The 16,273-nt window shown below is 42.8% G+C and overlaps 1 protein-coding gene across 1 annotated transcript in view; it reads left to right on the top strand.

Moving 5' to 3' along the window:
- The window catches only part of KIF5C (kinesin family member 5C), a 171,130-nt gene extending 157,437 nt beyond the window's left edge, over positions 1-13,693 (top strand). Inside the window, exon 26 of the mRNA XM_003359416.4 lies at positions 9,903-13,693. The gene's annotated coding sequence lies outside the window, so the exon portion shown is untranslated. The remainder of the gene's footprint in view (positions 1-9,902) is intronic.

Below are 16,273 nucleotides of genomic sequence, written 5' to 3'. Positions count from 1 at the left end.
TACTTCAACTATCAAGTCAAACCAAATCTAAAAACAAATCTGAAAACAAGATTTAAAGGAGTTCCCATCGTGGAACAGTGGAAACAAGTCTGACTAGCATCCATGAATGGAGGTTCAATCCCTGGCCTTGCTTGGTGGGTTAAGGATCCCATGTTGCCCTGAGCCGTGATGTAGGTTGCAGATGTGGCTCAGATCCTGTGTTGCTGTAGCTATGGTGTAGGCCAGTGGCTACAGCTGATTTTGACCCCTCGCCTGGGAACCTCCATGTGAAAAAAAAAAAATTTAAATTCCAAAATCTCAATCACCAGCCTTTACTCAGCTTTACTAATTTAATGAATGGCAGTCTTTTGATGTTTGGTCTAGTTTGGCGTGTGTATGAAGACATGACAATTTTTTCACCCACTTTCCCTGTTAAAAACCACTGTGGAATCACAGCATGTTTTCAAGTCATTTTGTCTTCTCATGGCTGGAATGTAGCATTTTCCTATTGAGTGTGGCTTTAGCCCAAAGACGAAAGTTGTGGGGAGAAGCACCAACTTGGTCTTAGCATAAAGCAAGTATGGGGCTGAAGTAGGTTTCAAGGAAGTCAGCTAGATAATATAGAAAATGCACATTATGCTTCAGATGTCCATGGCAAGAAAAACGTCAAGTTGAAAAACTTGTGAACTGAACCAAAGATCCAGGATGCCTCTCTGTTGATGTAGGTGAAAATTGGCATCTCGAGCACAGTACTTTTATTTATTTTTTATGGCCGTACCTGCCCCATGTGGAAGTTCCCAAGCCAGGGATCAAATCGTATGTGGCAGCTGTGGCAACACTGGATCCTTAACCCATTGCACTGGCCCAGGATTGAACCCAAGCCTCTGCAGGGACCCAAGCTGTTGCAGTCGAATTCTTAACCCACTGCACCACAGCTGGAACTCGAGGACTGTACTTTTATTAAAAACCATATATATCAAGTCTGGAAATCATATCCTAGTTAATAAAATTTTGATACACTTTGATAATATATTTGGTAAAATCTTAGTGGTGGAACCAGAGGGACTCACAGGGCTCTTAAAGTATACTACAATTCTTTTTTTTTTTTTTTTTTTCTTTTCTTTTTCTTAACACCGTGATTTCTCATTTTGAGGCATAAAGAAAACAGCCCTGGGAAAGCACTTCTGTAGTTTACAGCAGGGTGACCCAGGTGAATGTAACTACAGAAGGTTGTCAGGAGCCCAGGAGTCTATTATCCCTGCGTCTCAGGGTTTATGGGACATTCCCTGGGTTAGTGACAGTCACTGTACGATGGCTCTGACTCTGTGGTTCCACCACTTTGGGAGCTTATTGTGACTACATTGTTAATTGTTAATAAGGAGTTCCTGTCGTGGCGCAGTGGTTAACGTATCCAACTAGGAACCATGAAGTTGAAGGTTCGATCCCTGGCCTTGCTCAGTGGGTTAACGATCCAGCGTTGGCGTGAGCTGTGGTGTAGGTTGCAGACGCGGCTCAGATCCTGTGTTGCTGTGGCTCTGGCGTAGGCCGGTGGCTACAGCTCCGATCTGACCCCTAGCCTGGGAACCTCCATATGCCACGGGAGCAGCCCAAGAAATGGCAAAAAGACAAAAACAATTGTTAGTAAAAAGAATACCTTTAACATCTGAAGTGGTGGGTTGAAGGCACATGTATAACAAAGATCCCCAGGCTTTCACTCCTGTTTCCTTTTGCTGCCATAACACAGTTATCTGTGACTGAGGGTCTGAATTCCTGGAGCCCATGTAGCCTGTGTGCCTGCTGCATTCAGGTTCTTCACCCTGCCCCCCGGGCCAGACACTGGGAACGCACAAAAGACCTTCTGCAGGAAGTCTAGTCACAGTGAGCAACACCCAAACAGGGAAATTCCAAGTATGCATTAAAGGCAGGAATTCCAGGGAGTTCCCCTCATGGCTCAGCAGTTAGTGAACCCAACTAGCATCCATGAAGACGCGGGTTCGATCCCTGGCCTCACTCAGTGGGTTAAGGATCTAGCATTGCCGTGAGCTGTGGTGTAGACACAGACATGGCTCAGATCCTGTGTTGCTGTGGCTGTGGTGTAGGCCAGCTGCTACAGCTCCGATCAGACCCCTAGCCTGGGATCCTCCATATGCCACAAGGGCGGCACTAAAAAGACAAAAAGACCAAAAATAAATAAATAAATAAAGGTAGGAATTCCAGTATGTTCCAGCCTTGCATGTCAACCTCAGATTTCTTGATTCTAAATGCCCCTGGTCATTTCCTCATACTCACTATCCTCAGCTAAAGTCCACTTAGGCCACTGGCTCTTCTTTCTTTGAACTGGGAAAGCTCCACCTTCTCAGAAGCCCCACCCCCTCTTCCTCCACCACATTCCTCACCCCACCTCAGGCAGAATGGAGTTTTCTCTCAAGCTCTGGACTACCTGAAACAACAAGGCCCTTCTCTCTGGTCCTTGGTATGTCCTTAGATTCAGGCTGAGCTTTCCCAGCTGGCAGCTACTCATTTATATACTGGCTTTTCTTTTTTTTTTTTTTGTCTTTTGTCTTTTGTTGTTGTTGCTATTTCTTGGGCCGCTCCCGCGGCATATGGAGGTTCCCAGGCTAGGGGTTGAATCGGAGCTGTAGCCACCAGCCTACGCCAGAGCCACAGCAACGCGAGATCCAAGCCGTGTCTGCAACCTACACCACAGCTCATGGCAACGCCGGATCGTTAACCCACTGAGCAAGGGCAGGGACCGAACCCGCAACCTCATGGTTCCTAGTCGGATTCGTTAACCACTGCGCCACGACGGGAACTCCTATACTGGCTTTTCTTATACACTCTGTCTTCCTTCTTGTTTTGCTTCTCTCTGTCCTAAATGCCTCCATCCAACTTGCCTTGCACCATTGTTGGGGTTTGCCTTGACCTTTCTCCTGCTTTTGATATCCTAATCACACAGTTTTATTTCATTTTTGTTTGTTTATTTATTTATTTTTGACCCTTTAGGGCTGTACCCATGGCATATGGAGGTTCCTGAGCTAGGGGCTGAATCAGAGCTGGGGCCCATGCCACAGCCACAGTGACGCCAGATCCTTAACCCACTGAGCAAGGCCAGGGATCAAACCCGCATCCTCATGGATTAGTCACATTCGTTACCACTGAGCCACAACAGGAACTCTTCATCACACATTTTTAAGATGTAGACATAAGATGCACCAGCTGACTTCTGCCTTCAGCAAAAATGGGTTTGCATGGAGGATGAGAGAGGAGCTGCTTTGGGATTTAGCTCTTTGAAGCCAAGAAGCCTCATTTACAGTAGGTCATGTGGAACCCCGAAGCCACACACGTGGTCTGCATTAAAACTACTGGGGCTCTTGGAAAATCCTAGCTGTTAAATGGCTGAGTCACAGGCATATGCAGGCAGAGGGACTTTTTGCTACAGGCAGGGGAGCTGGGGGAGCTCAGGACCTGGAGCTGGACCACCAGGGGTTGAGTCCCAGCTTGTCCCGGTCCTGGGTGAGTTACTTCATCTCTCTGGGCCTCACGCCCTCATCTGTAAGATGTGGCCAGATGGTACCTACTCATGGGGTGACCGTGCGGATCACATACATGAATATCTCAGAGCTTGGACGAATGCTGGCACGGAGCAAGCCCTCGTGATCACCTGTGGTCCCGGTCGAGCCCAGCTTTATTGGACGTTCTACAAAGAGGCCAAGTGAACCATCAAGATCCTGACAACTTGCTAGTAGTGGATCCTGGACCAAGAACTCCGGTATACTCTGCAGCAGTTCTCAAAGTTCCTGGCCTTAGAACCTTTGACATTCTTAAAAATTATTGACGACATCAAAGAACTTTTGTATTTCTGGGTTACGTCTATCTATAGGTATTATGTTAGAAATTGAAATCAAAACACTCAAAGTAGTATTTCTATTAACAAATGCTAGGAGTTCCTGTCATGGCTCAGCAGGAATGAATCTGACTAGTAACCATGAAGACACAGGTTCGATCCCTTGCCTCGATCAGTGGGTTAAGGATCCGGCATTGCCACGAGCTGTGGTGTAGGTCTCAGACCCAGCTCAGAGCTGGCGTTGCTGTGGCTGTGACATAGGCCAGTGGCTACAGCTCCGATTTGACCCCTAGCCTGGGAACCTCCATATCCTTTGCATGTGGCCCTAAAAAAGACAAAAAAAAGAAAAAAGAAAAAGAAAATGCCATTTTTTGGAGTTCCCTGGTGCCTCAGTGGGTTAAGGATCTGGTATTGTCACTGATGTGACTCAAGTTGAGTCCCTGGCCCAGGAACTTCTGCATGCCATAGGCGTGGCCCACCCCACCCTCCCCAAAAAAAATAATCAAAGAAAAACAAATGCCTTTTTTTTTTTTTTTTTTTTTCTTTTTGCCATTTTCTTGGGCCGTTTCTGTGGCATATGGAGGTTCCCAGGCTAGGGGTTGAACTGGATCTGTAGCCACCGGCCTACGCCAGACCCACAGCAACGCAGGATCCAAGCCACGTCTGCAACCTACCCCACAGCTCACGGCAACACCAGATCCTTAACACACTGAGCAAGGCCAGGGATCGAACCTGCAACCTCATGGTTCCTAGTCGGATTCGTTAACCACTGAGCCACCACAGGAATTCCAACAAATGCCATTTTTAATGAAAAGTAATCATTTTCCAAAACAAAAAACAGAATGGCATGTTTTGTGGTTTCACAGATCTCTATTATTAAGCTTAATAGACAACAGCTGAATTCCATTGCTGCTGCTGTCTCCTCTCTGCTCTAGTGTGTTGTTTTAGTTGAAGTATCTGAAGAAGACCCAGCTTTGTCACTCCAGACAAGATTCTTGTCCATTTAATTGCTAAGAAAACCGTGGCATGGAGAACTTCTGATCACAGTACCTTCAATCACAGGTTTGTGTTGGGAATTGAAAGGAGAGTGAAAAGTTATAGATGGATGCCTGGCAAAAATTAGGCCTGAGGAGTTCCCATGTGGCTCAGTGGGTTAAGGAGCCAGTGTTGTCACTGCAGTGGTTCAGGTTTTGATCCCTGGACTGGGAAGTTCCACATGCTCTGGATGCAGCCAAAAAAAAAAAAAAAGGCCCTGACAAACATTTGCCAGTGTTATAGTGGCCATGGAGACAGGCCTAAAAGGAGTAGATGAAGGAGAATTTTAGGGAGAAAAGACAGAAAAGGTGGGCACTTTAAAACTAGCATTGTGAATTCAAAGGGCGGCATTGCAGAGAACCTAGGAGAAAGAATTCCTCGCTTGGTCTCCCATGCAGTGGCTGCTGGACTTCATTCTCCTCGATGCATAGTTCTCAGAGTTATGAGTTCAAAATTGCCCCTCCCCAGCAGATGGACTGGTGCTCCTGGAAGATGAACCCACTTCTGTTCAGCAGTGATATGTCTGGTGCAGTTGGTAATTCTTGTAATGTGGGGACAGAATGGTAAAGCAAAAGGAAAGATAAAACTGCGTGCTGTTTGGATTAAGCGTAAATCCACTGCACGCAACTGCGTAAGCCAAAGTGGGCGGGAAACAATCTCTAACTCCTTGCAAAACTCATGTATAATTAGCTCCTTTCTTCAGCCTTCCTCACCCCTTCTAAAGAAAGGCGACTTTATTTCCTCCTAACTGGTCACTTGTTGCCCCTCTGAATTACCACCTCCAGTCGGGCAGAAGCCCAGGGGCAGACCACTAGCAAGGTCATGTGGTCCAGTACCATGCTTTTAGGCAAGTGAGTTGACTTCCCTGAACCATCAAAGGAGGGTCAGCAGAACTGGCTTTTAAATGTTCTCAGAGTTCCTGTTGTGGCTCAGCAGAAACAAATCCAACTAGTAACCCTGAGGTTGCGGGTTCCATCCCTGGCCATGCTCAGTGGTTTAAGGATCCAGCATAGCCGTGAGCTGTGGTGTAGGTCGCAGACATGGCTCCGATCCCGTGTTGCTGTGGCTGTGGTGTAGGCTGGCTGGTAGCTCCCATTCGACCCCTAGCCTGGGAACTTCCATATGCTGTGGGTGTGGCCCTAAAAAGAAAAAAACAAATGTTCTTAAGACTCACCAACCTCTCTGGATGGCCAGTCCATGTTATCAGAGCAGTCCGAGATGGTTTTTCTTGAGACTAAGCATTTACCTCTGTATGTTACATCCATTCTCTCCCTGATATCTCAGAGGTGAACATCTAGACGGTTGGGGGGATAGATGGGAGTATCTAGTTGAATCCATTTTTCTTGGGCCTTCTGAAAAGGTTGCTTTGGCAGACAGGCCCATAAAGATCTCTAACTCAGGATGAAAGAGCACTGCTAGGTAATAAAGGACGGGTTTTTTTGGTGGAGCTCCTGTGTTTTCCTTTCAGAGCCCTCACAATCTGTTCTCTCGAACCCTCCTCCAGGGGGTTAAACTAAGCAGGTCAGGCCTCCTTTGTGGCCCCCTGTTTCTCCCAAACTGTTAGCCAGAACATGTCGAATCTTGCACGCTGGGAGGAGTAAGGGGCTTGGAATGAAAGGCCTTCTGTGGAAACCATGTCACTTCATGGTCTGCTGGAGTTGTCAAGACCACCCCGTTGAGTTTGTGTGTTGAGTGCTTGGCTGTGTCATCATGCGTTGGCTGCAGTCATCATGTTAAGCCATAATCCTACAGTTTCAGGTATGTTCTTGGTATCTCCCTGCCTCCAGGCACACAGGACGACCATCTCATGACCAGGGCAACCCACAAAAGATTCTGAGGTAGTGTGCTTAGGAAAATGAACCCATAAGAAAAGTGAAATGAGGGTTTCACAGGTCATATTCAGAAAGCATTCCTGAGCCTCTTGGTTTTCAGCTCAAAATGAGTTGAAATGACAACCAGGTTTTTCATTTCTGGTCCTAATGATAAGCACAGAATCTCACCAGAGAGGCTGAGGATGCTCTTCCCAAAGACAAATCCCTCTGTGTGACTTCTGAAAATGATGGGAATAGTACCATATAAGGCTGCTTAAACCGCTTTTAATTGAGCAGCTTTGTAATTGTGAGCAATTGCACTGTTGGAGCAAGAAATGGTCGTTATCAAATGAGCTCACTGAATGTTTATTTTTTGTGTCGTGAAAGAGGTGGTATTCTAAAAAGGAATGTGCTCTCTTTTTTTTATACTCAATTTCTGTTCTTTATTCTTTTTATCCCCACCCACTTGGCTCTTATCTATTTTAAAAATCCCTTTCCACATTGAATTTTTGTTTGTTTATAATTTATAGCCTGCTTATGTATACAAAAATGTGAATTTGCATACAATATTATAACACATAAATCAGGAGAGTGAAGACAATAAAAATTAGAGAGGGAGAGAGCATTGTAGCAGGTGAGATATTTACCACAGTTGAGCACTAAATTTGGATGTAAGCCTTCGAGGCAAAAAGAGAAAGCAAGATGTATCAGGTTGGAGTTCTTTTTTTGATTACATTATAGTTGATTTGCAATTTTATGTCAGTTTCAGGTGTACAACACAGTGAATTTAAATTCTTATAGATTATACTCCATTTATAGTTATGAAGTATTGGCTATATTCCCTTTGTTACACAATATATTGCGGCTTATTATTTTATGCATAGTAGCTTGTACTCCTCAATCCTTTACCCCGTCTTGCTCCTTCTCCCCACTGGTAACCACTATCAGTCTGTTTTGTTGTTGTTGTTATATTACTAGTTTGTTTTATTTTTTCAGGTTCCACATATAAGTGATAATATACATTAGTTGTCTTTGTCTGATTTACTTCACTAAGCATGATATCTTCTAGGTCCATTCATGTTGCAAATAGAAAAAATTTTAATTCTTTTTTATGGCTGAATAGTATTCCATTATGTATCTATATGGAGTTCTTTTAAAATCAGAAGAGCAGTTGGGTTTTACTTAGTGTTTTTTATACTTCCTGTGCTTGGCAGTTCCCATGTGTTTCCTTTCTTTTTTTTATTAAAGTAAAAAAAGTTGTGCCAGTTTCTGCTGTACAGGAAAGTGACCTAGTCATACATATATATACATTCTTTTTCTCATATTATGCTCCATCGTGTTCTATCCCAAGAGACAGGATATAGTTCCCTGCGCTATATAGTAGGACCTCATTTCTTATCCACTCTAAATGTAATAGTTTGTATCTACTAACCCCAAACCCCCAGTCCATCCCACTCCCTCCCCGCCCTTCTCCTTGGTAACCACAAGTCTGTTCTCTTTGTCTGTGAGTCTGTTTCTGTTTTGTAAATAGGTTCATTTGTGCCATATTTTAGATTCCACTTACAGGTGATACGGTATTTTTTTTCTCTTTCTGACTTACTTCACTTAGTAGATAATCTCTAGCTGCATCCATTGCTGCAAATGGCATTTTTTCACTCTTTTTTAATGGCTGAGTGGTAGGTATTCCATTATATATGTGTGTACCATATCTTCTTAATCTATTCATCTGTAAATGGATATTTAGGTGTTTCTACATCTTGATTATTGTGAATAGTGCTGCTACAAACATAGGGGTACGTGTATCTTTTTTTGTAATTTTTTTTCATTGTTATTTCCCCAATGCAATCTTTTTTCTGCTGTACAGCATGGTGACCAAGTTACACATACATGTATACATTTTTTTCTCACATTATCATGCTCCATCATAAGTGACTAGGCATAGTGTGCAGCAGGATCTCATTGCTAATCCATTCCAAAGGCAATAGTTTGCATCCATTAACCACAAGCTCCCAATCCACCCCACTACTTCCCCCTCCTCCCGGCAACCTCAAGTCTATTCTCCAAGTCCATGATTTTCTTTTCTGTGGAAAGGTTCATTTGTGCCGTATATTAGATTCCAGATATAAGTGATATCATTTGGTATTTGTCTTTCATCTTTTTGACTTACTTCACTCAGTATGAGAGTCTTTAGTTCCATCCATGTTGCTGCAAATGGCATTATTTTGTTCTTTTTTATGGCTGAGTAGTATTCAATTGTGTATACATACCACATTTTCTTTTTTTTTTTGTTTGTTTGGTTTTTTTTGTTTTTTCATTAATACCACATTTTCTATTTGAATTGTAGTTGTGTCTGGATATATGCCCAGTCCCAGTGACAACTTTCAGGGACCGTGAAAGTTGAGTTGATTGGAGTTGGTCCAAAGGCTGACTGAGGCCACTCTGGGGCTGGCCTCTGAGTCAGGACTAGTGAGTTTTCATCCTGGAGACTTGACTGTGATCAGATGAACATTCTGGTGGGGCATGGAATGAAATCAGTGTGGTGGTCTTCCGAGTAACTTCATCATCTGGTGGAGGGGAAGCATACCTTTCAGGACTGGGAGCCTCTTTCGTGAGGGAGCCTGGGTCAGGGGATGTGTCTGACCTGCCTGGATACCTTAAAGTGCTGGCAAGTAAGAAATGGTGGTTTGAGTTCCCTGAGGAATGAGAAAATGCATTATGTTTTCTCCAAGTATCTGTAGTTTCAATAGACAGTAACTTTTAGAAAAGACTCTTGTCAGGGCTAAATATTAGAGCAAAAGCAGTAAGTAGGAGGCTGTGCTGTCCACTTGGTAGTGGCCACATGTGACTACTGAGCACTTGAAAGGTGCCCAAGTCCACTCCAAGATGTGTGGAAAGTGCAAAATATACACCCAGATGGCAAACACTGTGGGGAGAAGACTGTGCCCTATCTCAGTAGTAATCTTATAAAGTGAATTATCTCAGAACCTAATATGGGTTTACATGTTGAAGTGAGGCTATATTGACTGTATGGGGTTAAATAAAATATATTATTAAAATTAATCTTACCTGTCCCTTTTCACTTGAAGCTTTAAAATTAAATGCATGGCTCACACGGTATTTCATTTGGGACAGCTCTGGTTTAAATATCTAAAATGAATTTTTTTCCCCCCGAGGAGTGAATTTCCATTGTGTTCTCTAACTCCTATGTTCTCTCTTTGGTTCTCTTTCAACAGATATGACTCTCCACGTAGCATGTCAAGGACTACATTGATCACCAAAATTCCTTTCTTTTTTTTTCTCTCCTACACAATTTCCATTTTCTTTTACACTTGCTTACCCCAGCCATCTGCAGTACACCAGTTTCAGATATTTGAGCTGTGTAGAGTTTCTCTGTGTATAGATGTGTGCTTGGACTTTTCTCTTCCTGAGATATCTGAAGGGGACAATTACAGAAGATCCACTTACTCCTGGGACCTATTGCTGCTGGCATTGGGTGGTCACTGGGTGGCCTCGGAGCCTCCTTTCTCAGCAGTCACCATCCCGGCAAACACCATTCCCTGGGGGAAGCAACCAAGTGCCGTGGAGGTGGGGGAGGGCCCCCCCTCCTGCCCATTGCAACTGTCTGGTTTCCTGTAAAATAAACACATTACTTTATATTTTTAGGGAACAAAAAAAGTGCTGCTATAGAGTTCACAATTTTCATTCTGAACACTTTTCCAAAACAAACCACCCCAAAGACACGTTTTGAATACCCTGGTCTCATCTTTGGATCTGTAAAATACATGTTTTAGTATGACACCTGTTCAAAGGCAAAGCAAATTTCTTAGAGACAGAAAAACAATCTGACAGTAGTGATGTAGAAATTGTTCACTCAGACACATTTATGTAAATGCAAGAAGTCATAACATTCACTTCTGAGCTGCTTGCTATTGAACCTGCAGTGACTAGTCTCAGCCAGCCCAGTTTGAGCATCATTCCTTCAGAAGTGTTGAAAATGCTGTGAAGTTGGACAAACAGAAAATGGGGCTGACCCCCTCCTTGCTTCCTCCTCCCTGATCCTACAGGAGCTTGCATGGGGGGATAGCCTCTTTCTCTAGGGAACCATCCTAAGGCTGGAGGGGGTATTGCTAATGAAATCCAGGACCATTCCAGCAGTTGAAAAAGGGAGCCTCGGGGGGAAGTCATTGACATGTTTTTGTGCCTATGAACAAGTTGCCATGAATAAGTTGTTATATTAACCCAACCTTGCTGACTGAGTTCTCTCTTTGGCATCAAAGAGATAGGTTTCATCTTAGGCAGAATTAGAGGAAATCAATGTGGATGGATTTTCTTAGCCAGCTATTGTTTTATTCAACTACACGAATCTAAAGCTGAAGCCACTCTTATTTCCAGTTGTGCATATTTAAAATGAACAATTTCCAAGTAGTCAGCTTTTCAGGGATGCCAATGAAGATTCATTAAGTTAGTCTTGTGTGCTGCTGTTTGTTTTGATCAATTTGAAGGCTAAGTCAATGACAACCAAACCAATCTCGGTGCAAGCACCTATCCTATGGTTGTGCCTGCCCTGGATGAGCACTGGCTGCATCTGCTGCTGTCATCACTGGAATGAAATTATGCTGAGAGAGACGTTTCACATTCTCATCACCGGTGGGTGGTAGTTTGTGCGTGTGTGTGTGTGTGTGTGTGTGTGTGTGTGTGTGTGTGTGTGTGAAGCACTAAAGACTGAATTGACTTCCAAACTCTTCTTGTATAAGATTTCCCTAACCAAGAAGAGCGCTTCAACTTAATTTATTTGTTAAATGTTGCACTTTGTTTATGTGTGTTTTGTTTTGTTTGGGGGGTAGAGAGAAGAGGGCGAATTCTACTGAAGTATTTATTTCATAAAAGTGATAATTTTGCAACCATTTACATTTTCAAAATTCTTCTGTTTGATTTTTTTCTGTTGTTGCTAGTACTTGCCCAATATAACTGCTCAAATGCTGTTTGCCACCTGATAGAAGGATCCTTGCAGGACAGGTTTTGCAAATTTTATCAGCATATGCCATAAATTACAACCTTGCTGTTAATATGTTTGCCCCTGACTTTGGAAGTTAAAACATTAGTCTTTGAGAAGATTGCCAATGAATAAATTGTCACACCACTGCTGTCTGTCCTGCAACTGTTCAGCTATATATTTGGAAATAGAACAAAGGTCAGTAATTCTTTCTTTGGGCCTTCTTGTTTTAATAGATTATTTTAGACTATTTTCCAAAGTGATTTTTCCCTGGGCACCTCTTTTCTAATTCTGAAGGGCTGTTTGGGCCTTTTATGTTTCCAAAAGAAACACTCACATGTAGTTCCATATTTCTTGATCTCTAAAATTCACTTTACTTTTACTCACAGAGAAAGTTGGCTTTGACGTCTCTTAAAGATAATTGTGCTAGGTGCTGATCAGCCAGTCAGTTCACCTGGCTTTAATCTTTATAGGACCTCTAAACTAATTTTCCTACACTGTGACTAAAAGGTAGGCAGATGCTTGGAATGAATTATATGGTATATTCACATGGATCCCTAAACATTACTTTATATAATAAGGTAATATCAGGACTATATCTACAGGTTGCTTTTGTCAAGAGCCACATTCATGCAATTTTCACTTTTTTGAACTCTTGTACCTTTACATTTGTACTCCAGATGTGAAGACCACATTTCTGAATGACTAAGCCTATGATTATATTTTGGTTATATGCTGCTCTTTTGCTTGTGTGTGTGTGTGTGTGTGTTTCTCCTCTATGAATAATTTTATATTTTATGCTACTTCTTGAAAATTTATTCTTTGATGCTGTAAAAGAATAACCGGATGGTTTCTACACACAATCTCTCCCTGCAGGATGGTGGATTGTTAAATTAGAGGAATGCTCTTTGAGATATCAACATTTATGGTGGAGACTAAAAAAATATTAATGCCAAATGTGTTTTGGTCAATTACTAGAGAATTCTGTACAAATGCGTCTTCTCTCCCAATGCTGTCCAGTTTGCCTTGTTGAATGGCAAGTAGTAGGGAGAACAGAACAGAAGTGTGGATTAAGACTTTTAAAGGAAATAGTATCGTATGATTAAGGAAATTAGAATTTGTAGAAATACTGGGATCAATGAAGAAATAAAAATGTCTGTCTAGAATGTAGCATCTAGAGAGTTTTTGAAGCCCTGACTTCACATGAGGAAGTGATGTTTCTGTTCACAGCCAGCCTCAGCCATCACCAAGACTCATGGGGGGAATATCACTTCTTTTCTAGAGAAATAACTGAAAGCAAATAAAAATTCTTAACAGTCCCCTCTTTGGAGTGTTTTTTTTTGTTTTTTTTGTTTTTTTGTGTTTTTTTTAGGAGACATTAGCAGAAGACATTTAGATTCTTGCTCTGTGACTTCTTAGGAAGTTTTTCATTGGCAGGGGCAGGAGGGGGCGGGCAGGGGGAGGATGTCACTTAGAAGTTCTCTCACCCTGAATATCTTGACCAAGCTCAAGGAACCATCACACTCTAAAATGGCTTCACTGAACACTAACTGTCGACTTTTTTACTGGATAAGGGCCAGGTAATAGCCGAAGGAGGCACCACTCCATGAAGTCTGCTTACACATTTACAAATTGTCTATGAGTTTAAAATACTTTTTACTGTGTGCAGATATAAGGGGAATAGGGCATTCTGTAGAATTTATACATGTCTAGTTGTAAAGGATGTCATGTGTACTGCAGATGTGTGTTCTCTGGGCTTTGTGTATCTGTACAGTACCTTTCATTAAAAAAAAAATTGTGGACAAATTTGTTCTGGTGGTGTGAGGGGGGAGAATGGCAGTTTATATAAAGTAATCATGCTGTAATATAGTACATGTAACAAAAGATCTGGAAGTAACCCTCCCCTGGCCCATGGAAAAATCTGGTTGTCTTCTAGGTTCCAAAATGAAGATGTATGGATACTCTGGCAGACTGCATGTTGTATAATTTGAAAAATATTAAAAGTGGAAAATAAAGTCGAATTAAACTTTGGCTGGTCTGGGGTTTTTTGTTTGTTTTTCCTTTCTTTTTTTTCTTTTTTGGGCCATGCCCATGGCATATGGAAGTTCCCAGGCCAGGGGTCGAATGGGAGCTGCAGCTGCCGGCCTGTGCCACAGCCATAGCCACAGCGGATCTGAGCTGCATCTGGGACCTATACCACAGCTCATGGCAATGCTGGATCCTTAACCCACTGGGTGGGGCCAGGGAGCAAACCCAAATCCTCATGGATACTAGTTGGGTTCAACCCGCTGAGCCACATTGGGAGCTCCCTGATCTGTTTTTTCTTATTTGAGTCATCCTAAAGGCTCTCTCACTAAAGGCCTCAGTGCTGGCGTGAAGATGGGCCATTTTCTGGCCATGAAGTTCATTTGAGGAAGCAGCTGCTTGAATTCGAAGCCTGAGCAAAGTCCACCTTGACCTGTTTGTCTTTTGCTTTGCTTTAATATCTGCTTTTAACTTTTTTCATTGAAGAATCGGGAAAACCTGACATTTGTTCCTTCAGCACTAAAAAGACTGCCACTGATGCCAGTAAGTGTCTTAACTTTTTAAAAAGCAGGATTGAGTTAAAGCTTCATAGATCAGTGTATGAGGTGAATTTCTGAATTTCTTCTTGCCCGAGAAAGGCACTTACTCTAATAATATGTTCCAGCTCATTAGCATTCTCAGAGCTCTGCATGTGTGGAAAGATTATTGGCCTTTTTTTTTTGAAGGTTTGGGGTGTATTCCTGTTTAACCTACTGATTATTACTATTAATGTACAGGGCTAAGATCTTGTGAGAGGATGCCAGGGTGTGAAGCCTTCGGAGAATAACAGACAGCAAGATAGGATTATTTTTAGCTGCTCTCTTAACAAAGAGACTTCTTCCACTGAAATCCTGTGACCATGCATGGCCTTATATTTGTAAAACACCCTCATTCTCACTCTTGGTTTGATTAAAGTTGGATGAGAGCCAGACATTAAACTGCTTTCATCAATTAAAAATGGAAGGATGTGGGAATTCCCTTTGTGGCACAGCAGAAACAAACCCAACTAGTATCCATAAGGATGTGGGTTTGATCCCTGACCTTGCTCAGTGGGTCAGGGATCTGGCATTGCCATGAGCTGTGGTGTAGATTTGACCCCTAGCCTGGGAACTTCCATATGCTGCAGGTGCGGCCCTAAAAAACAAACCAAAAAAAAAAAAAAAAAGTGGAAGGATGGATACCAAATAAAGGAAATAAAGGTTTTATAAATGGAATTGAGGGCACTGCAGATGATGTGTTTTTGTGTTATCTTATCCATCTCCTTGAATTTGTTATTTCTCCATCTTCTTGATTTTGGAGGAGACAGTTACCAGATATCAGATGGTTAGAGGTGATTTATGTAGTAAAACTTGGAACACAGTGGATGAATATTTAGGCAGAAGCCTGTTTATTTAAAATGGGAAAGCAGTCCTGATCACAAAGCACAGAATTGCAAAGAACATTTCAGCATCACTGGGAAGTGACCCCATAGGTTCCAGGACCAGCAGCTCTGCGATGCGGCACGTCTGCACTAACACCCACTCTTCCCTGGGTTTCTGCCAGCTTTTCTCGAGGTTTTCTGTTCTGAGCTCTGAGCCGTGCTCAGGCTATGCCTTGGAAGCACTGCAAGCTGAGCATCTGTGGGAGAATGGGGAACTGAAGCTATAAACTGCCAAAGCAATTACCAGTGATGTGTGTATTGGCAGGTTTAATTCCAGCATTTGTGACAGGTTACATCTTGTGATTTGTCTTATGTACATAATAAGTAGAACAGGAGTGGGAGGTATCTCATCAGAGGAAAATGTGGGCTCACTTGACAAAAGGCAGACGGAGCCATGGGATTTTTACTTTCCCTTTGGTGTTGGGTGGTTCTTCAGCCAATCTGCTGAGAAAGCACCCATTTCTGTGTGATTAGTTGTATTCAAAATCATAAAAGCCTTGCAGGTAACCCCAACCCTTGTGGATCTTCCCACTTGCAATACGCTGTGGTGGCAGGTTGGAATCCTCCACCTGCTTGGCTCCCGTTGTGTGGAAGGAGGTTCTATTTGGATCCCCTCTTTCCAGGACCCTTCAAACCCTCGCCCCTCCCTGTAGCCAGACTGCAAATTGTTCTCATAGGATAGCTTAAAAAAAAAAAAAAAAAAAAAAAAAAAAACCTCAGGTCAGATTGTATACCTGAAATGAGAAAAACTGATAATCTTGCTTCCGATGATGTGTACAGCACATGGAAAGCTGCAGCAGGCAGTGGATTAAGGCGAGACTATCCTGGCTGTGTGCCAGGCACTCTTTTAAGGGCCTTGCACATATTAATCCGTCTAATCCTTCTACTAACCCCACGAGGTAGGCACCATTATCTCCACTTTAGCGGAGAAGAAGCAGGCACAGAGAGGTTAAGCACCTTGGCCTGAGGTCTCACAGCTGGAGGGAAAAGCCAGGACTCAAACCCAGGCAGACTGGTTTGTGCTTGCCACAGCTTGTAACACTGCCTCTCAGGACAGTGCTGTGTGTGTGTTTGTGTGTGTGTGTAGTGATAACCGGCAACCATCCTCAAAAATCCTTTTGTAAGGA

The sequence above is a fragment of the Sus scrofa genome, chromosome 15 (assembly GCF_000003025.6).
Source record: "Sus scrofa isolate TJ Tabasco breed Duroc chromosome 15, Sscrofa11.1, whole genome shotgun sequence".
In the NCBI taxonomy this organism is placed as follows: Eukaryota; Metazoa; Chordata; class Mammalia; order Artiodactyla; family Suidae; genus Sus; species Sus scrofa.
The sequence above is the reverse complement of the archived record's forward strand: the minus strand, read 5'-3'. Positions and strand labels throughout refer to the sequence as shown.